The following is a 23671-nucleotide window of genomic DNA, read 5'->3' as shown; positions in this document are numbered from 1 at the left end:
AGCAAGCCTTGGAATGATATAACCTGCTATATTTGATTTTCTTCTTTAAATAATTGACATCTATATGTCATGGAAAATATGAAAATAGTTATCTGAAATTAGGGTGCTTTTAACTGGGAGGGGAACATTTTAAGTGGCAATATAACACATATAGTGAAAAATTTTTAAATGAACATACAGTTTTTTTCAGGATGGCAGAGATAGGAGAGACTATGCAAACACAACACATCCAGTAAAGCCTCACTTGAGAGATGTTGAAAGGGCATTTTATCTTGTATCTGTTAACTTTCTATTCCCACTTTCTTTGATTCTTAATGTTGTTTTACTATTTCTCATATTTAATACTAAATATAACAATGTTATAATTGTGTGCATTATATGTCTTTAATTGTCATTTGTATTCATATTACAAACTATATATTGGAAACTAATAATAAGTGATATCTCTGATCTTTTGTTAAACAGAGGGTGATAGTTCTTTTCTTGAAGGGATAAAAACATTGATTGATTAATCAAAGTGCTTTAACAGTGCTTTTTATTATAAAGCTAATCAATTATTAGGTAACTTTAAAAAGTATTTTAGGGAAGCATGATTATCTGGTTGAAGGTGACTTTATGATACGGTAAAATTACTAAATATTCCATACAGTTCATACTTCAAATTTTAAATTTTGATCTTTTCTTTGAGTAGTGATTTGTGGTACACAATATTCTTTTTAAAAAATATTCAATTGATTCTATTTTGCAAATACATGACAGTGGAATGCATTACAATTCTTATTACACTTACAGAGCACAATTTTTCATATCTCTGTATATAAAGTATGTTCACACCAATTCATGTCTTCATACATGTACTTTGGATGATGATGTCTATCACATATTCTTTGGAGGTGCTGAGTAATAACAGTGAGCAGCAGCTGAGAGTAGCACCAGACCAACCACACAATCAAAATAATAAATAGCCATTACTTTGCAGTGAAGCATTTTGATGAGTTACAATGTATTGTAGGCTAGGTTATTGAGTGCCATTTAGACTTACTTCTTTTTATTTATGTAAAGTATTTTCAAATTATGATTTTTGAGGGGAAAGGTAACCTCAAGTAATAGAGAATCTGTAGAAAGACTTTCTAATCCATCTTGCCTCTGTAGGAAGACAAGATAAGAACTTATGGAAAAAAAATATTTTCCAGTATATAGGAGTTATTCTCATGGCAACTGTGTATTTGCTGTTGTTATGCTTGCTGTTGTTTTGTTCTGGGTCCTAATTTTGTAAATGAATTCCTTTAAGAAAGCATAATAGTATTCATTATGGAAAAAGTAGAAAGATTATTTGAAGGAAAAACTATCATTACTTAGGCAAGTATGACTTGTAATGAACTTTAAAATATACGTTGAATCAGGAATTTTAAGCTATGGTGGAATTTAATCTTACCAAAAGTAAAAATATTTCTTAGGACAAAATGTTGTATTATAACATAATAGGCTAATTCTGTCAAAATATAACTCAACTATTGAATTAAAATTTATTAAATTCTTGAGAGCTTATTATATACCAGCAGTACTTTTCCACATACCTAATTAGATAATAAAAGATATATTTTAAAATGCAGTTTCATATAAAAACACATTAGGATTAACTTTAATTACCACAATAATAGTTGCAATGCTTAACAATGAAGGCAGAATATATTGTTTAATTTGTGTACAAAGAAAAAAAATATGACCCCTGACATTATTTAGAAGAAAAAGTCAAGATTCTCTTGCCTTCAGAAAAATATTGAAGTGTTACTGTGTGCCAAGTACTTTTGTGATGTTCACCATACATTACTTCATTTTATCATTACATAAATCATCTGGAACACATTCTATTATTATGCTTCCCAAGTAACTTAACAGAAAATTGAGGTACTTAGAATTCAAACGGAATGTTTATGCAAGTGATGTGGCCAGGTTTTAACTTAAGAAATTTGATTCTTGCCACTTAGTTATTAACCATCACACTACAAAAAAGAAAAAAAAAAGAAAAGGAAACACGTAAGAAAAGTTCAATAAAAGTAGATTTTAAATTTACCAACAATTTTATAAGATATTCTTTATGTTTTAATGAAAACATTGCATTCTAAACACCTTAGGAAAACATATATAAGCCTCCTAATATTGCCTCTATTTTTGTATACCAGAGGACATTTCAGAATCAAAGTTCTTTACCTGAGTTTATTCATGGTATCTGGTCAAGGTCAAAAGGGATTAAAATTGATTGGCATGGTTAGTGCTTACTAGTTAAAGTTTGTTTGTAATATTTCTGTATTAGAAAGCATTTCATTTTTCCAGAAACTGTTATTGGGAAGGGTTATTAAGGTTTTTATAGTTAGAAATTCTTAAAAGATGGTGCTTTTTGTTTTTCTTATTTGACAAAAATTTTGTCTTTGGAGAATAAAATTGTGTCCAGAGAGCTTATTTTTCTTTTCCCACATAGCCCTACCATGACTGTTAAAATGAAAGACTGAGTTGCTTAGTGTATTTCATCTTACATGTGCAATATTGCCCTTACAATCATGGCTCATTTATTTGGAGATGATGAAGAATATTTTATAAATTTAAGTTACAATATGAATATGTTCATTGATATATTTAACAGGTATATATTAATTATTGTTCCTTTTTAGAGTACAATCAGATATCTAATATAAAATGATCAAGCAATTTCATAATATAATTATGAAAAAATATACTTTGTTTAACACTGAAAAATGCTTTTTCCAAACAAAAGTAAATGAGGTTACAGTGGACCCTTCATATTTATATCCATGGGTTCCACACCCAGGTATTCAACCAACCATACATAGAAAATATTTGAAAAATAAATTATGTCTGTCTGAACATGTAGAAATATTTTTCTTGTCACTATACCATAAACAATGCAGCATTACAGTTATTTGCATAACATTTGCATTGAATTAGGTATTATATAAATAAATGGAGATATTTTAAAGTATATATATATATATATATATATATATATATATATATATATATATATATAATTATATGCAAATTTTACTTGATTTTATATATGGGACTTAAGCATTTGGAGATTTTGGTATCCACAGGGAGTCCTGGAACTAATCTCCTGAATATTTACTCAATAAATCATGTAGAGAAGAAATTTTTGGTTAATTGCTATATTTTTGTTTATAAAATACAACTTATCTGATAATAATAATTTAATATCTAATAAAAGTTAAGAGTAAAAAACATTACATTCAAAATAACATGTTCAGTAAAGCACCACTAAGCTATTTAATATTACATGGTCTGATTCTCACTATTGTATTGAAGTAAAACCTTGGCTTCTTGTTTGACGCACACAAACCCTACCAAGAAAAAAAAAAATTACCTTTACAACTTTTGGATCCATTGACAGTTTTCAATGTTTAATTTTTAATGCAGATTTATGTGCATTAAAATTTATATGGAATATGTATGAAAATATCATTCAAAATAACATTGTCAGTGATCTTAGAGGGAGAAAGCCACTTAGCAAGGGATAAATGCCCGGTAGCTATCCTCTAAGCATTTTTAGCTCTTTACATCACTGTATTTCTTTAAATGATCCTATTTTAAAAAGTTGCCTTGCAGGAAGGGAAAGAATAGAAAATCCATATTTAGTAGTTAACCCATAATATTTTCTTTGTGTTTTTGGATATCACAGAAAATAAATCTTATTGAACTACACAGCATTAATACAAATAAATTACTCCTTCTACACCTAGGAGGCTGTGATTGTGATTTAAGATCATCCCATAGATTTTCAGAGCTAAGAACAAAGGAAAGATGTTCAATTTTAGGTTAACATGGCATCATAAAGAATAAATTTGTATATAGTTATATATAATACCATGGTGAAGACACTTTAGTACCATTACATCATCAATGTAAAGTTTTACAGCAATGAATCATTTAAACACAAAGCATTCATATGCAGATATCTTATCTGCAGAAAGCCCAGAAACTGTCTTCTGATTTACATTCATACCTTTAATTCACAAGAGTAAATAGATGTTTCCTGAAATGCCCCATTCTTTCTTTCTTTCTTAAAATGAGCCTTCTGCTATCTATCAGGGGAAGTTACAGCCATTTTTCCCCCTTGGGCATGTTGAAGTGTATGCAGGTCATAACCTAATGTAACCCCATGTTTTTCTTTCCTGTCCAAAGAATTTCTTTCATTTTCACTTTTGCCATAGGGCTTTAAAAATAAACTTACTATAGTCTGCACTTCTAGAGTGTCTAACATAACACAGAAATGGTAACAATGTATTTTGGCATTATCACTGTTATAAACACCTATATAAAAGGAGAATGTTTTAAGTGTTCTGATTTTACCACAATAGATTTCTGTTTAATGGTTATATTGTGTTACTAATCTGAGAAAGTGCAGTGATTGTGAATAGGCTTAGTTTAAATTTGATTTTTAGGTATAATTTGATTTTTATAATCCAAAATTAAAAAAATGCTATTAATGATAATTAATCTTTTGTTAATCTGTTACCATAAAATTACAGAAGTTTATATTAAAACATCCATAATTTAATAAACTAAAGCAATTTAAATGAATACATAATACTATTTTATATGCATCAGACATTCACATAGAAAGGCTAAGGTGTTTCCTGGATTGCCCCTCCTTGTCACAGATAAGTCTTATGTTTACATAAGATTTTACTTGTGGTCTTATGATGTTTACATGGTCATATAGACACAATCTATACTGAGAAAGAAATATTTCTTAATTCTATTATTTGCATAATGATTGCTTAAAATATAAAAACCTGTAGAATATATTTTCGTTTCTAGGGTTATTGAAAAGAGACACTGTACACATCCATCTTTGTAGTTAAAAATAAGGTTACAAATATAAAGATGAAAAATTAAAGGAATATAGTGCTACTTAAAAATATACATGTAAAAAATATCTAAAGACAATGCTGATTTCAATATGATTGTTCTTCCCAGGGTACCTAATTTCAATTTCAGCAGTTCCTTTTCCTTTCATTTTTTAAATTTTGGGTCCAAAATGCAACATCAACTTGGCAAACAATAGACCATCATATTTAACAAAGGTATCTATGAATTTTATCCATATCTGCCATATAAAGGATTAGTGTTTCAAATAGTAGTCTTTCAGCAAATGTAAAAACCATGAAATAGAATGACCATATTACTATCATGCAAGCCATTCAGACTTTGCACCTGGGAAGGAAGCGTGATGAAGAGTGTACATATCTCTTGTTTCTACTCTTCACTGAAAAATAATTGAGAAGCAAAATACAAAATTTTAGAGGTAATTGTAAATACTGAAGAAAAGAAAATGTTTAACATTCCAAAAAAATCATAATACTATTTTTTGTCAAATCTTGGATGGGCTTTGTAGATGCTTGAAAATGGAATGTGAAATCAAGTACATCAATTAACTTCCTCAATGCCCTTACTCATGCCTTGATGTGTCCTAGAGCTGTTCAAACCAATTATGACAGTCTTATACAAAGACAGGAAGTTAGCTTCCTTTAGAAATTTCATTACATGCCTCTTAACTCCTATTTCGTGTGAGCATTTCTCTGTGAAGTCACTTTAGCAGACCATGGATTCATGCTTGTTCAACATCCTAGCAAATACATCTTTTTTGTTTAGCTGAGCTTTCAGAGTTAAGAGCTAAAAGAGGAGTAGAATTCAATAAAAGTTGAATAATATCTCATGCCAGATAATTGTGAGGACATCACATAAATTTTCATACCCATCTGTGAAATTATACATCATATAATCAAAGAGATTAACAACAAAGTTCAGTATTGTCAGTAGCAAGATCAAAATCATAATCTTAATTCAAAGTTACTTCCATTTTCTTTCTCAATGAATATAATAATTTTTTGTAATATGATATATTGTCATTGGACTTTCTTTATATTGATGATACATTAAATAAAATTTTCATCATACATTTGGGTATTAATATTTTTCAGATAACCTCTCACTTGTTCACTTAAATTCAGGTACACCTAACCTTTTATTATGACTCTTATTCCAGATGTTTTCATCTTATAGTTTAAAAATCTTCAAGTAGTTTAAATTACATTCTATTTTAAAAAATTTAAAATATTTAAAAATAATACTTGTGTGTCTAAAATTCATATTTTATGTTCTTCACATAGTGAAATTAAAACTGTTATGACAAAAATTGAGAGATTGCATTATATGTGTGTGACAAATAAATTAGAATATTTCCTAATAATGAGGAAAAGTAGAAAATTTCTTAAGGACTTTGAGTCATAATCCACACTTTATCTTATATATGACACATCTCATTAAAATTCTTGTTATGTTTGGATCTGGACTTTTCCCACCCAAAGCTCGTGTATTAGGAACTGCAGCAATCCTGAGAGATAAAATGATTAGTCTCTTAGGACTGTGATCCCATCACTGGATTAGTCCATTTGATGGATTAATCATTGTAATTTGAACAGGCTGCTGGATGATAAGTGAAAGCAGTTGGGGCCTGGCTTGAGGAAATAGGTCATGGTGAGTGTGGCCCAAGTGTACTTATATTTTCTCCTGACTTCTTTCATTCTCCCTCTATTTCCTGGCTGCTGTGAAGTGAACAGTCTTCTTCTGTTTCATCTTTCTGTCATAAGATTTTTGCCTCACCGCAGGCCTCAAGTAATCCTACCAGGAATTGAGATATCTGAAACTGTGAGTTCAAAATAAACTTTTCTTCCTCGAAGTTGTTCTTATCAGGTATTTTGGAAACAGCAGTGAAAAGCTGACCAACATGATGGTCATCCCAAGTACAATATCGAGTTTTTACTTTCTTTTAAAAGTTTCAATGCAGGTTGAAGGCTGTGGCCCTTACCTAAAGTCCCAGCTATTTGGGAGACTGAGATAGAAGGATTGCAGATTAAAGAGCAGCCTCAGAAAATTAACAAAACCTCTACTCCAAATAAAAAAAATAAAAATGGCTAGGGATATACTGCAGTGGTAAAGCACACCTGTCTTCAATTCCAATATTGCCAAAAAAAGGTCAGTGTGTGACTGGGAGTGTATCTCAGTGGTAGAGGACTTGTTTGACTCTGTGTGTGTGTGTGTGTCTGTGTGTGTGTGTGTGTGTGTGTGTGTGTGTGTGTGTGTGTCTTGGTTCCAATCCCTAGCACTACAAAAAACAAAAACACAATGCAATGTATATTATGATCAATGAAAGTGTTTTTAACATTTATTGGATTGCATTTTATTTTAGGTTTATTTTACATCTAACCATTTGCTTTTTCATTAAGTTTGTATCCATTCCCTCAAACAAATGTAAGTGGAATCACCAAGTCATAAACACACAATGAGGTCATGGGAAAGTTTCAAAATTCCCTGGGCCTAGTTTCTTTATGTCTAAAACTAAAATTGGCTACCACATGCACAGGCCTATTCACAGTATATATCACCCAGTAAGGACATAGTTTGTGGTATGTCCTCTACATTATGATTTCATTTTGAATATTTAAAATATTCTCTAAAATACTCCTAGTGAATACCAGGTATAAGATTTATCAAATTTGCCTTTTTCAAAAAGCATAAAATACAAATTTTCTACATTTTTTGCAGCTAACTATTTTCTAGAAAAATGAAGGATTATGAAGCGACTCTTCCAAGTTTAAATATCTCAATGATCCCTTTTGTTTTGGGGAAGATAAGTGTGTCCCACTGTGGGGCACAAAGGAAGACTCATCTGCTCCTGGACTTCCTCCAGTTCCTCAGCATCAGTCTACTAGCTCCTCTCCAGGCAATAAAGAAGCCCATGTCTCTTCCCTGTGCTTACATAGCTGGCATGTGAGATGATCATTATCAGAGTAGATACCACTGTCTAAAATGCAGATATGTCTTGTTACAAAAAAAGGAATCTTTTCAAATATTTAAAAAAAAACTCAAAAGGAAGCTTGAGCATGTGGCAAAAATACTTCCTTTTCTCTTTATATCATTGTAAAGTATTTGTCAGCTCCATGTAGAATGGTTGTGAGAGATTTGTGATAATATCACATGCAAACTTTCCTAAATATCACCTCATTTTTTCTCACAAACATTTCTGAGATGTTATTGGGATGCATATATTGTCCACATTTAATAGACAAGGAAAGGAGGTACAGAAAATTTAGATGCTTTGCTAAAATTTGTGCAGTTAGTAAAGGATAAATTAAGATCACAGTCAGGTTTTTGTCATCTGGTAGATGTTTAGCTCATGTTTATATTGTCAGTGAAACTAGTTTACTCTCTTGAGAATCCAAAGCAGAAGGGAAATATTGTATAGAGGAAAAGGAAAAAATAGTCACATTCAATAACTTAACATGTACTTTGCTTAGGGTCTTATTCAATATCATGTCATATATTTTGGCAAGATCAATTAAACTGTACATACGCTTTCCGAAGAGCTTGAGAAATTCTTGTTTGCACTCCAGTGCACAAGGCATATTACTTTGCAATACATGGACATAATGCAGCTCTTTATGAAGGACAAAGTTATTTCACAGTTCCAAAGGCCACACTCTTTCTTTAGAACAGTGACTACAGATTGAAAAATGCAAAGACTTTGCTCTTCATAGTTATTTTTCCTCTCAGTTAATGGCATAAATCGCTGAACTCTTCTGAAACTCAACCCATTTCTTGACCTATGACATAGAAGTGACTCAAAAACAAGGTATCTGGAGGCTTGAATACATAACAATGTTCTTATAGAGGTGCAGACTTTAGGGCACATGGGTAGAAATCTTTCTGCACAGGTGCAATGTTTAATTTTTCAGCAAAAGCCTGAACAGGGCACATTACATTACAAGTGGTCAGGAAAAAACATATTCATAAAGAAAAAAGGCATGTTTGATGGTGGGGCTGTGTGTAGCAATGTTGCCAGCAAGTGTGCTTACCTACCCCTTACTGAAACTCATGTTAGCTATTCAGTGGAATCCAACTAACTGCATATGTTCGAAATAATATTTTTTAAAAGCTGTTTACACAAAAATTTTCAAGTTTCAGTTGTTTGGTTTAAAATATAATTTTATAACTTTGAAAATGCCATATTTGGTAGATTTTGGCCATCTGTGTTTCCATATCATAAATTCATATATATATATACATGATTTGTTATAGACACATATATACATATCAAGTCTTTCTTAAGATTATCAAAGCTTATTTGTCAGACACTTGGAAAATATGTGTCAATTCTCAAACTCAATAAGGACAAAATGGCTAAAATTACCATCACAGGCGAAATGGTATTGGCCAAAGAATGAGAAGGAAATCTCCATCCTTCAATTTTCTTTCTGCCTTCAGGGAACCTCTGATTTGATTTCAATCAAGAACATAACATTCAGAATAGACTTATTCCATGTAACAAACCTCAAATTTCCCCTTCCTATCTCTTTCACCTAGTTGTGACTAAGAATTGGGATACTATAATTGCTTTTAAAATTCTGTCTTTTCCTCTTACATATATGATCCTGAAAGTAAAGGGTATTTATCTTTAAAAGAGATCATTCTTGATCAAATGCTTCATTTCTTTGCTTCTGAATATCTGACTAAGGATGTTTTACTCTAGAATTACTCATCAGGTACCGTATGGCATACTGTTTGGGGGGAAATTAAAGCTAACAACAAAATAATTAAAATGTTTTTCTGGCCCTCCAAAAATTTAGACTTAAAAAAAAAAACCTCCCTTCTCCTTTTTTTCCTTTTGTATTTCATGTTGATCCTTAAATATTATGACTAAAATATTGAGCAAGTAAAATGAAGACATGTAAACACAAACTTCCAGAAATCTATTGATCATAGAGTGGTAAGATATGCATACTATAGAAACAGAGTGCTGTTGGCATTAAATAGAAATTTCAGTGAAAAAAAAATAGCATACTAAAAATAAAACTCTAATGATCGATCATATCTCTGCCTACCTTTCATAATTTTACAGATATACTGAGTCATTAGCATATAATGAATTACCCAATTATTATGTGTACTGCTGTTTTCAACTTTTGCAGATGTCACTTTGCAGTTTTGAAATAAGCTGCATGATGTGAAAGGCTCTTCCTGTGACTGGTCTGCTAAACTGATATGCTTCCTGACTTACTTAGGCTTTTCTTCTGTTGCAACTCAATGCTAATAGCATGATCCATGCTTTTGCTTTTAAAAACCATTTACAGAGCAAAAGGATTCTTTCAAGTGTTTCTTTATGTATGCCAGTTTATTTATTTTCTATTTTCCATAAAGGATTTCTAATGTGCTTACACTAACATTTGCTTTTAGCCCAAAGAAAATTTTGTTTTTGTTTTGTTTTAAAAAGGGAACTGCCTTACTGCACAATAGGATATGAATGGCACCTGATTTCATTTTGATTCAATATCCAACTATCATCTTAAAGGATTTGTTTCTAAAAGAGCAAACAAACTTCAGGATAGGAACATATTAAATGGATGCTGTCCAGTATATCAGCCACTAGCCAAATGAATGATTCAGCTGCTGCTATTCCATACTGGGAAATTGAAGACTTAATATGAAATGAAGGATGTATAGTTTTTTTTCTTAACTTGTATATTGATTATATGATGGAAATTCACTATTTTGAACATGTTGACTTAACTGAAATATTTTACTGAAAGTAAGTTTATCTTTTTCTTTTTATTTTTTTTAAAATGTGGCTACTAGAAAATGATGTATGTGGTCTCCATTCTACTTTGATTAGATAGTTGTGTTTTGACAATAGATCAACCTATGATATCTTTTACATATATCATCTGATATTATGTTTATTTTAGATTTTTTTAGAATGATGCTATTTATTCTTTATATTTTTAATTATGAAAAACTCTTGGAATAATTTCTAGCTTTTTAAAATATGTACCACTCCAGCTGTATTAAAGTTGAAATGACATATAAAATTGTAAATTTTTATGGTGTAAAACAGTATTTTGATGTGTGTATACATTATAAGATGACTAAGTGAAGATACTTAACACATTATTTAGCTCACTCTTTTGATAAAATAATTAAGATCTACATAGCAATTTTCAGCTATACATCGCATTATCAACTATAGTCTGCATGCTGTACAATAGATTCCAGAACTTATATTCTAATAAAAACTTTCTTCTTTTGAGAATATCACTCCCATTTCCCCCACCTCCTACCTTCTAGAAACAACCATCCTATTCTCTGCTTCCATGACTCTTATTATTTTATATTCCACATACAAATGAGATCATGCTGTATTTATCTTTTTTTTTTAAATTTCACGTAATGTAATGTCCTCCATTTTGTTGTCACAAAAGGAAAGGGTTAGTTTATTTTTTTGAAGTCAAATAATATTCCATAGTGTGTATGTATCTTTATAGCTATTGATCTGTTTATGCCATATTTTCTGTAGCTATTTGTCCTTGTGATGAACATTTGCATTAATCTCACTTCAATTATTCTTGGGACATTTGAAAAACTATTTTGAGAATAATGACTAATAGGGAACTAATAGGGCAGGAGAGATACTATTTTGCTACATAGAATTTTTAATTAATTTTTCTTTAATAATATTTCTTTTCTCTCATTAACTGCTTCATCCTTCCTTAGATTTTTCCATATCTTCATATCCATATGCTGTATGGTCTTAAAACAAAAAACTATATAATAGTTTAAGCATAGTAAGTATCAAAAGCAGATTCCCAGGCATATTCAATGTTCCAGCAATTAAATCCCTAAACTGTATAATCCTATTTATCTGCTGTTTCCTGCTTTTTGTCCACATGCCTGTGGGCAGAACATAACAATTACTTGGAAAGATTAATGCAAAGTTATTCCCAGGTCAGGTGTCAGGATGAGCCTGGTGACTGGAACATCATTGTAGTGCTAATAGTCTAGATTTGTATCTTTTTTTTTCAATAAAAAATGTGCACAGAAAACTTTTCTTCTTTCTACAGAGAACACTTAGAAGAATATACTATCTGTCTGTAGCCAAATTTTAATGAAAGTTTTAACTTAAAAAATAGCAAATAGACAATACCAAATAGGAAAGTATTAAGAAGGGATACTTGTCATTTATCTTTAAAATTCCCAAGACTGGGCCTGATACGTTAGAAATAGCTCAAAGAGGACAAATAATCAGTTAAATGTCTATGTTCATTATTTTCTCTAGCAGGCAAATGTATTCTGTATCTCCACACAGACTCTGATCAAGAGTATAAAAGGAAGTTAGAGTCTCTCACAGAATAAATTCCATGACTCTCTGTGTACCACCCTGTCATTACATAATTGGAAAACATGACTAGGAGTATGATATCCAGGGTAGTATTATTATATGATATGTTAAGTGGTATTTTTTGGAGAAACATGCAATTATTAATAAAATATCAACACAGGAAGGAAAACTTTATAAAAAAATATGCCAAATCTTCATTTTCTCAGATCATATCCAAAGTCAGATCTATATTAAAGACATTACATCTGGTGTAGATATCTGCTTTTATAGCAAATTTTGGTCTGTGTTTGAAAGCATTGTAAATGTTTTTCCAACTTCCTAAGATTCAAAAATATACAAAATTTGCAAACCAGGAAAGGAAAGGTGCTTCAGTAAAAGGGAAAAAAAGAGTTCGTGAATTATACACTTAAAATATAAAGATAAAATTGGAATTCTAGACCAGTTTCTTGAGGGGGGAAACAGAAAGGTCAAAAACTTCTGATGACACCAGAAAAAGGCAATCCTTTTTGTAAGATCTAAAAGACGATCCTTGCATCCATGAATCTCAGTTAACAGAAAGGTCAGTGGGTAGTTTATGACTGTCTCAAGGGTTTTAGCTACATCATGGCAGACATCCACGTTTCAAGATATTTTTAGAATTGGTATAGGATAGAAAAAACTTCCAAATTAATTATAGATTATTTCTCTTTCCATCTGGATAACTGTGGCATCATGAAAACAAATATTATATAACAGACATACTTCCACCATGAGTTTTTGTACTCATATCTTTGCAAGAAAGTAAAATTATTCTGTTTCAAATAAAGTTAGTTGAGTGAAGGTTATTAATTTTAGCTTATCTTCCCAGAACACCATTCTAAATGCACTATAGAGCTAGAAGTTTATTTTTGTCCCAATTAAGTTCCTTTTAGACATTGATTACTAAGAGTTTTCTTTTCTAAATAAAGCAAATGATGTCAAGTCATCTTCTTGAAGACATTATTTGGATCCCCCAATCTAATTAACTTGCATTTTTTTGATAAACATCTTTATATCTCTCAGATATTTAAAAAGTATTTACAAAAATATTTACATATTTGGTGAATATTTGTTCAATGTACACATATTCATGATAGAATTATTCTAATTGATAGAATAATATCAATTATTTGATATTATTCATATCAAAGGGAAAATTTTGATGACTCCTCTTATATTCTTATATTTCCTAAAAGATAGTCAAGTACAAATAGCAACTAGGCCTTCTGTATATTTTCCCCAAATTTCCTTACTATTCTCTACATATTTCTGCCATGGCATTTGTTACATAATTTTATTTACTGTTAATGCCTGTTTAACTGTGAAAAATGTGTCTTATTCCATTTTATATCTTCATTGCACACCATGGTGCTCAGTAAATATTTGTAAATTGAACAATAATTACTCCATAATAAAACAGAATACTGAAGACTGAGTAGAAGAAATTTTGTCTACCTCTGAGTAAGGTTCTTTGTATCTAGTAGTCTATTCTGACAGTTTTGTCTATAAATGCTGAATACTTTTTCAATTTGATGGACTCTGCTTCCTGATCCAAGTGCTAAATTCATATTGATTCTTGCTACTTTCCTTACACACAAAAGAATGACCCAACCCCTAAAACAGGCTGGGACACATGTATATAAGAAATGGATTCCTTTGGAAACCTTTAATTTTAAAATTCTTTAGGATACCAAAAAACCAACTATACAAATTTCAACACTGTGGGTTACTATACACAACATTCTAGTGTGATAAACTGTTAAACATAGTATTTGTAATTAGCCAAATTTAAAAATTTTTAAGAATCCAAATAACTTCTTTTTTGGTGTTGTCTGAAATCATTTATTTTTATTGTTACATAAGATAATATCCTTAGAGTCAGAAGAGTAGAAACGGAATAATTAATCTTTATTGTGGAGTAGGCTCCTGAAATAACAGCAAATATGTCTGTATCTGTATCAAATGAATAGAAAAGGTAAAAAAGAGGTTTTGTGATTATAGATAAGGAGCATGTCAGATAACCTGAAGAAGATAGAGTATACAATGGTAAACAAAACTGAGACAAACTGATTTGATTTAAAATTTCCTTAATAATAAACATAGCCCTGTATTATATTATAATTATGGATCTATTAAAAGATAAAATTGACAGATAATTATTCTCTGTATTGATGATTTTGTGATTAGGATATATTTCAGTTGTCTTCTCAGATGGATTAAAAATGTGTGCTTCCATAGCATCTTAATCCCAAAGTCATTATTGTCAGATATATTTAGTAAGCATGAGAGATGTATAAGACAACAAGGAAAACTTGGTGTGAGATAGAATTTAAATGAAGACTTGATGTTGAATTTAAATGAAGACTTATAATACACAGTCCTAAACTATCTGAAACACCAGTCTTAAAGCTGAATATTTTCTTCATAATTACATTTAATAATTATTTATTGAAGTTTTAGACAGCACCAGTTGAACAGTCTTCTGCCTAATCTGATCAATTAATCCTGTGGAGTTTCTCTATACTCTGAAGAAATCTGATGATGCAGAATGTTAGATTTTGAAAATGTGGTTAGTTCTTCTAGGATGATTTTCATAGTAAGAAAGAAGTTTAAGTAAATTTGGCATTAAATTCTCTCCTCCTACAATTAAAGACTAGGCATGGTTCTCTGGTAAATCACTCCATTTTTTTCCTCTCTTGAATATTTTGCAACAGAACTAAAATGAAGTAATTTGAGCATTTAAGAACTTGATATAATGCCTCATTCCTCATATCCAAGTCATTTAAATTCCTTCCTCAGTGCCTGTTTCTCACCAGATTGTGTCCAAGTTTAGCAGTTTAGTCCAAAAGTTCAGTTGGTCAACTGAACTTTTGGCTCACATAAATGATTTTCAGTAAATGTAATTAAATTTATATTAGCAGATTAAACCAGGTCAGAGACATTTCCATTTCAATTAATAGAAAATAATATTTGGGTCTAATGATTGAAAAAATATTTCCACCTTTTAACTAGAACATTTTTTGGTCTTAATTGGAGTACATCAATTTACTTTTAGGCTTCCAGACTATCTGTACTGAAAACAGCTTCAGGTTTGAATTTTTAATCCCCTAAAGAAAACAGAGTAAAATAGGATAGCATGGGTTGTTCTTGCCCACAGTTCTTTTCTGTTTGTACTATGTTTATCTTCATATATTGAAACTGTTCCCTTTCCTGCATTGAAATGTTGATGTGCGAAACAAATTGAATTTCTCTTTCTTCCACGTCCCTATTGCTTGGGACTAGAGGTTTCTCCTAATTTCTGTGTTCCTGTTGTTTATAAGTACATTTTTGACTTGAGGGAATTATATAACATTGCTAAATGCTAATATTTTAACATTTTTTTGTTTATTTCCAAGTTTATTCCATATATATTTTGAGTTGATATTTAAGTAGATTTATGTAAAAAGTGGCTGGATATATGAGTTTATATTTTTATATTTTTAGTTCATATTTTTTAAAAATAACCTCAAAAAATTTTTCATTTTTTTTTAGTGTGCCAAATAATATATGTGGATACTTAAAAAGTCACAGTGCACGTATTCAATTAATGTGAACAAATTGCTGGATGCATAAATTACATAAGTATATTTTCCAAACTTGGTTCTTTATATGCTAATAAAATGCAATCTTTTAAATGCTGATTTCAGATGTGTCAAAATTGACAATGATCATTTAGAAGTGATTTTGTATTGAAAAATACAGTTCCATGTTTCTTGTTTTTGGTTTTGTTTGTCCTTGCATTTGCTTTATTGGGGGATGCTTAAGTCATAAATTAATAGTGAGCTTTTGTATACTAACAAAGAAAAGCAAAATAACTTTTGTTAGCTGGTGGGCATATTTGATTTTACTAACATCTGCCTTCATTTCTGGTCATTTCTCTGCTCTCCAACCATGTGCTCTCCTTACATTTGATCTTAGAGGACTCCACACTCAGCCTAGGGCAGCAGTATTTCTAAAACAAGGATTTACACCACTACCAGCTAATTAACCTGGGCAGCTTGTTAAAATGCAGGTTTCAGGGATAAACACAGACTTAATCAACCTACAATTCTTTTAAATCTATAGGTTACTCTTACATATGTAAAGATTTAAAATACCAGTCTTTAGGCATCAAAAGGATGAGGGAGAGATTTGTTACTGGGATAACAAAGAAGTTGAGCAACAGTCAAAAATTCAATGACTTTTAAAAAGGGCACCATGAATATTTGAAGTCAAATATCCTTCACATGCAAACCTGTAAAAATATTTAATGGAAATTAAGTGATGTAGTTATATGTAATTTGTGAAGAAAACCTATGGCATTATAGGAAACATATCTGTAGTTTTTAAACCTATACCACATATCAAATGTAACATGTTTTATTATATATTAAATAAAATATAGACAGCATAATAACTGAAAGTTATGTGTAAGAATTATTATGCAGAAGACTTTTAAAAGATTTCAAATATTTCAAATATTGGGTGCTATTTTGAAGATAAAAATATTCTTACTAATTTAAAGAAATTTATGTGAAATAAAATTTTAAACCATACTCTCTAAAATACACATGCTAAATTGCTTTTGAGCTTATGTATTAAAATAGATTTATTATGAACTCTTCTGAACTAAGTTACTTACTTAAAAATGAATTTTGGAAATATATGTGGAAAAAGTTTTCCCTGTGTCTGTCTTCACTGCAATCATGTTGGTTATAAGCACCTAGTCCCCCTCTACTTTTATTATTGTGTGCCTACATTTTTGCTCTCCCCATCTTTTCTATACAGTGCAATGATCTTAAACACACAAAAGACAAAAATCTTGTAAAACAGATCACATTGTATTTTATTGATTAAAATTGTTATTTTTTATTATGGTATTCTTCCAAATTTATAACTTTTACATTTTTCAAAAGACTATCTCTTTTGATATGTACATTTTTAACTATATATAAATATGTACAAATATGAACAAAAATATATACATATACACATAAATATATACAGTTGTTTTTTTAACTTTTTAATAGAGCTAAAAAAATATGAATTCAGTAGAAACTACACCACAAATTTTGAATATTGATATTTTTCCAATAATGTGCATCAGGATGCACTTGTGATACTATGTGTGGCAGGAAGCTTCACCTCCAGTAAGCTGTACAATCATAAGGTAAACAACAGGTACTGCACAGGGGCTGTGCTGCCAGTGTGTTTTGGATACAGGTATGCAATACTTTGATATAAAATAGGCTTCCATTAGATGATTATTTCCAACTGCAGGCTAATGTAAATGTTCTTAGAATATTCAAGGTAGATTAGACAAAGCTATGGTGTTTGGTAGATTTGGTATATTAATATGCATTTTGACATATTTTCAGATTATAATAGCTTCATTGGGATTTAGCTCTATCATAAGTTGAGGAGCATCTTTCTTGTATGCACGAATGTAAATATCTATCTCTGTCTATCATCTTTCTATCTATATTTTATGTTCACAACCATATTCTCAGCATTTAGCATTGCTATTAAAGCATGGTGACTGTCTATGTGTGAATGAATGTGAGAATTATTACTTTAGATATACAGGTGCAGAGCTATAGATAGCATATAAGTTTAACCTTATCAGTTTGGCATTTTAGTCTTTTGACTCAATGTTTTCACTTTTTCTTTCTTTTTTTTTGTAGTATAGCTTGGTTTTATTTATGTTCACAAATATTTCAAAAAAATTACAAAATACTTAAATGGAGAGAACACAGAAGTCACGATTTCTGGGTGTCTACTCTGTATACACTGTGTTATCTCATGGCAAACTACTCATATATACATTTAGCTTCAAGATATATATAATCGTAGCAAATCAGAATATACACTCTGTTCTGCTTCTGCTGCAGTGAAATGTGAAGCTCAACCTTGGCGACATTGAATAAGACACATGCAAAACACAAAAAGCAAAACCGAACTTCAAATGAAAGGAAGGAAAATCCAAAAGAAAACCAAGTGGTCGGGCTTCAAAGACACCACACAGGTCTGGGGCCTCCTAAACAAACTCTAGGTGATCGGGCAAGGGCTTCAGATTGTGGGTTTTAATGGAAGAATCGCAGTGCTCCACCTTGGGATATGGGGAGAAACCCGAAAGATAACAAGAAAACACCTTCAGACAGTTTTCAAGTACAGACTTCAAAGTATTTCACTCTTTCTCTTCTTTGGAAAAATGGGAAATACAGGAGATAAACAAGTTAAACCAAATGGTAGGAGTTAGGTTCTACCAAAGAAAGGAGGGGGTGGGGGAGACAAGAGCAAAAGAGGAGTGTCAAGGGAAGGGGAGGGCACCCAGCAGGAAGAGGCCTCTCAGAGCCAGAGGAAGCCCGCAAGGCAGAGCGCCTGGGTGGTGTGTCACCCACCCAAGAAGGAATAATGCCTGCATAGCAGCCAGTCATTTGATGGCAAAGGGTTAATTTGAGTTTGCCTCCCCCTAAGGAACTAAAATTGAGGCAGAAATGGAATGAGAGAATATGAAACAAAAAAACTACAAATATTTATCAGTTAAAACAATCCTATCTGTCCTGACTCAACACCCAACAGGGTTTTTGATAGAAACTGGAGAGGGCCTTGCTGCAAGTCTCAGTCAAGCCCCTGACTTGCCCCTTGTGGCCTGGGTTCTGGGTGCACATTGTCCACTGACCCACCGGCAATTCTGAGATGTGCACCACACAATGGGCCTCCAGAGTTTGAGAGGATGGGAAGGGGTCCTGTCCTGGCAGAGGTGTGGTCCACAGATGCAGGTCTCCCACCCTCTGTCTTGCAGGGATGGCTCTGCTTTGGAAGGGGCCAACCTCCTACCAGTGGTACCTCCAGGCGGAAGCCTACTTTCCCAGTCATATGTGAGTCACCCTGCATGGGGCCAAAAGAGGCAGGCTGCCACTCATAATCATGTTAAGGGCCCCCAGTGTTCCTCACTCAAGCAGCCTCAGTTTGCAGTAATGACGACTTGACTGGGTCCTTGCAAGGACATCCAAATGGTGATGTCACAAAAGGGCAGATTTTGAATAGATCCCGTTGGGAGGCATATGTCCTGGCTCTTTCATGTGCTAAGTTATATGGAATCATTTTCTTGGAGTTTTCTAGAATGTTTTTGTAATCTTCAAAGTATTAAAAAGGCAATTTATCCAAAACAAATGTGTGTGCATAGAACTCTGTAAGGAAATCTACCATCAGACACATGTAAACATGTGCTTTCTATCCCACAGAGACTGGACAATGATGACACCAGGGAACAGAAAGCCAACACAGAACTCCCACACTCCTGTACACAATGAAAGAGGCTCGCTGTCAGATGTCTGCACCGCTGGCAAAGCACGTGCGGGAAAAAGACGGAAGTGAAAATCAAAGCAGCAAAATAGTCTGTAACATTGTCCCTGCAAACCCCTGGACGCTCACTGCTGTGACCAAACCTAGTCCAAGCTTCTGCCTGTTTGTAATTAGTTAACGCTCATCTGCTCCCTTTAATTAAAGGGATAATTATATATAACTTTTTATTAAAAAATCAACTCTGTATTCTGTCAATTGCTGGTAGGAATTCACAATTAGTGACATGGCTGGAAAAAATAGATCAGAATAGTAGTTTGTGGAAGGAAAAAAAGGCTGTTCTAAAATTATTTATTTACAGACATAAAAAGCCATGCTGCAGAGCTTTCTCAAATTATGAAAATTTCCTACAATGTATTAAAATAAAAGATTTTTTAAAAATTATAGCTCTTGGATTCCAAACTCATATGCCACCTCTCTGCAAGCCCCATGGGTTCTGGCACCCACGTGTCCATCGTGTCTGCACACAGTGAATGGTGTGAACGGATTCTAGCACCTACTGAGAAATCAAGGGAAGAAAACTAAAGCCAAACCCCAGGACTGCAGGGAAGCTCTCTGGACGCTCAGTCCAGTCCAGGACTCACTAAGTTAGGGGGTGCCAAACACTAGATGGCACAGCATCTCATGCTCATGGGGAGGCTGTCCCAGCAGGGGGTTGGGGAGGGTGCGGGGGGGGGGGGGGTAGGGGAAACCAGCCAGGTGAGGGCCAGCAGTCAGGGGGTCAACCAGGGGGTGAACTGGACCTGCCGAACCTTGGTGGAGGGGGTCCTGCTGGTGGAGGTGGAGGTGGGAGTGGATGTGTGAGTGCTGGTGATGGTGTGGAGTCACATTGAACATCTGAAGTCGTGCCAGGGGGTCGCTGGTCGGTGATGCCATGCGCTCAGCATGGATGCACTCGGCTGCCAATCTGTCAGGGTAGCTCATCTCGGGCCGCAGCTGGGGGCCTGCCAGGGCCAGTCTCTCCTGCTCCAACGGGTTCAGGCCGGGGTGGAAAAAGGCAAAAGGGTGGGGACAGGCAGCAGGGGGGATGGTGAGGGCACTGTGCCGGGGGACGTGCTCCATGGGGTTGGTGGCAGGGTGCAAGGGGTCCAGCTCTGGGGGCTTCACCTCAAAGCCTGGCTTCATTCTCTCACACAACTCGCGCTCCCGGATTTCCCGCTCCCAGAGCTCGCGCTCCCGGATGGTGGGGTCCACATTGTAGAGGCCGGGCATGTGGTAGGCCAGCAACGGGTCAGTAGGGTTGAGGGGCATGTAGAAGGGGTGGTTGCGGTTGGTGGGTGACATCAAGTGGGGGCGAGCATACTCGCTCAGTGTCCGGAGAGCAGGTGTGTCGGGACCAATGTATGGGGGTACGGCAGCTATGGTAGTCGGTGGTGGTTCAAAGGAGGGCCGCATGTGGCCAGGACCACTGAGCTGGGGGTCGCCAAGGCGGCTTTCATGTGCTGAGTTGGGTGCCTTAGCAGCTCGATCCGCCTCCCGCTCCCGTTCCCGCTTGCGCTCTCGCTCCTGCTCTTTCTCCTTCTCCCGCTCATGCTCCTCCCGGGCTTTCTGTTCAGCCTCCCTCTTGGCCTTCTCGATGGCCTCCTCCCTCTTCTTGGCCAGTTTGGACCCAGCCAGGGGCATGAAGTACAAGTCTGTCCATGCACATGAATTGTAACCTCGGTCCAGGTGTTTGTAGAACCTGGCAGACTGGCTGGCATGGCTGGGGGTGTCCACCACAGTGGGCTCAGGGGACGGACTTCTTGGGGGAGGTGGGGGGCTCTCAGGCTCCTCAGCATCATTGAGAGCCTCCTCTTTGATCTGGACAGTGGGAAGTGAGCAGGGCGCCCCTCCTGGCACACTGCCTCCTGAAGAAACTGTAGCAGGGCAGGGTGGCTGGGTGGACGTACTGGGTCCTGCAGGTGGGGTTGAGGTGGTGGGGCAGGTAGGTGGGGTAATGGGAGGAGGGCCTCCAGGGAAAAAGGGATGCTGAGCAAAGGGGGCTGGGTGGTCACCTGGTGGAGGCTGGCAGGGGGGTGAGCAGCAGCAGGAGGGGGCAAGCTCTGGCTCTGGGTCAGCCCAGGGGGCTGGGCAGGAGAAGAGGGCAAGGGCTGGCTCTGAGGCATGAGCTGCAGGGGTGGGGGGGTGGGCTGAGGTTGGGTGGTGTGTGGACAAGGAGCTGAGGGGCTTCAGAGCCGGTGGTGGTGGCAGGTTGGCATTCAAAGAGAAGGGTGAGGGCCCTGAGAGGTGAGGTGGGTGCTTGTGGGCCTGTGGGGCTGGAAGCTGGGGGATGGGTGTGGTAGGTGGGGGCTTGATGTGAGGCATGGCCAAGGGTGCTGATGGCAGAGGCTGTTCCCTTGGGGGCTGCTGAGGTTGCAGTGCTGACTGAGAGGCTGGGAGCTGCAGGGTGGTGTGAGGGTGAGCTGCTGCTGGGGAGGTCCCCAGAGGTGTTTGTCCTTGGGAGGCCTGAGGAGGGAGGCCAAAAAGCTGAGGAGGGCCTGGGTGCTGTAACAGGGATCCAGCCTGCAGGCTGTGAGGGCCAGGCGGACCCTGACTGTGCAGGGGGGGGCTCGGTATGAGGTGGTGCAGAAGCCTGGCCGGCCGGCCCATCAAAGGCTGCAGTGTGGGATGTGGTGAGGGCAGCCGTGGCGGGTGCAGGAAAGGCGCCTGCTGGATGTGGGCATGGGCCACAGGTGCTGCTGGAGCCTGTGGCTGGTTAGGAGGCTGCGAGGCTGCAGGGGAGCCCTGTGGAGGAAGCGCAGTGGCAGAGGGTGTGGGCCCTGCGGCAGGAAGCTGGGGTGCTCCTGGAGGGGCTGTGGGGGTGGCCCCACCAGGCGCCTGCAAGGCTGGAGCCTGAGCCTGCAGCATCTGGGGCTGGGCTGATGAGTCCGAGTCACTCTCATTGTCCTGAGGGCTGGGGATGCTGGGGGACGTACTGCGATTGTCCTGGTAGATGTCTTTGGGGTCACTGCTGCCCTCATCATTGACGCTGTGGCTGTCTGAACTCTCTCCCTCACCCTCAGAGGGCGAATTAGGCCGGCTGATCTCCTGTGTTTTTGTCTTCTTGGAGCTGGTCCTCTCGGCCTCCTCCGTGTCAGAGGCCACCTTTTCCCGCTGGCGCTTGGCACTCTTCAGAGGGGACGATGCTTCTTCCTTTACCTTCTTGGCTGACTTCTTTACTGTTTCTGCTTTGCTGTCATTGCTGGAGGTGCTGGCAGCGCTGGGAGAGTTCCGGCCACTGGAGCGAATGTCTTCATTGATGGGCGAGGCAAGACCATCAGGGCTGGCTGGCTGCTTCTTCCGACCACTGCGTAGTGTAGACATGGAGCCCCGACTCCGTCGCATCCTCATGCTATGCTTCCCGCTGAGCCCATTGTCCTCCTCCTTGACGGGTTTGAACATGAATGGTGGGGGGTCCATGGGCTTCTCAATGGGTGGTAACTCACCGTACTTCTTGAAGTGGATGCGGCACTCAGTGCAGAGCAGGATGTTCTCCCGGCCCCTGTGGTGCCAATCTTTGGATGTGGTGGTGAAGCAGTGGCGGCAGGCGTATCCCTTCAGCTCCTGTTCACTGTCCTCACTGTCGAAGTCATCCTCACTGGCTGAGCTTAGGTCCAAGAATTCACTGGATGGGGGTCTGGAGGGTGTGTTGACTGGGGTGGATGCAGTGCGAGTCTTGATCCTCCTGAACACAGCCTGCCTACGGTGGCGACGATGGGCTCCGGAGCTGGCTGCTTCAGGGGTTTTCTTCCAGTAATAATAGAAGGTGATCAGCTCCCCTGTTTACTTATTGGGAAGCAGCTTCTTTCTAATTCTGAAGAAGTTCTTGCCTTACTGCCTGAGTCCCTTAACGAAGCGCTTCTCAGGGCTCCGAGTCGGTCCCGCGCGGCCGACCCCGCAGCCACAGGTAAGCGCACGGGGCCGGGGGCGGCAAGGGGCCGCTGCCTGTCACTCCGCGCGGCTCCACAAAGCGCAGGGCGGAGGCGGCCGCGGGCTGCTCGGCCTGTGACCGTGGCGGGG

The 23671-nt window shown here is 36.3% G+C and overlaps 1 pseudogene; it reads right to left on the bottom strand.

Moving 5' to 3' along the window:
* Nucleotides 1-20260: 20260 nt before the first annotated feature.
* LOC143389562 (arginine-glutamic acid dipeptide repeats protein pseudogene) lies at nucleotides 20261-23211 on the bottom strand (annotated as a pseudogene).
* Nucleotides 23212-23671: the final 460 nt, after the last annotated feature.

This window comes from Callospermophilus lateralis, unplaced genomic scaffold (assembly GCF_048772815.1).
Source record: "Callospermophilus lateralis isolate mCalLat2 unplaced genomic scaffold, mCalLat2.hap1 Scaffold_63, whole genome shotgun sequence".
NCBI lineage: Eukaryota > Metazoa > Chordata > Mammalia > Rodentia > Sciuridae > Callospermophilus > Callospermophilus lateralis.
Note: the sequence above shows the minus strand (reverse complement) of the source record. Positions and strands in the feature narration are given on the sequence as shown.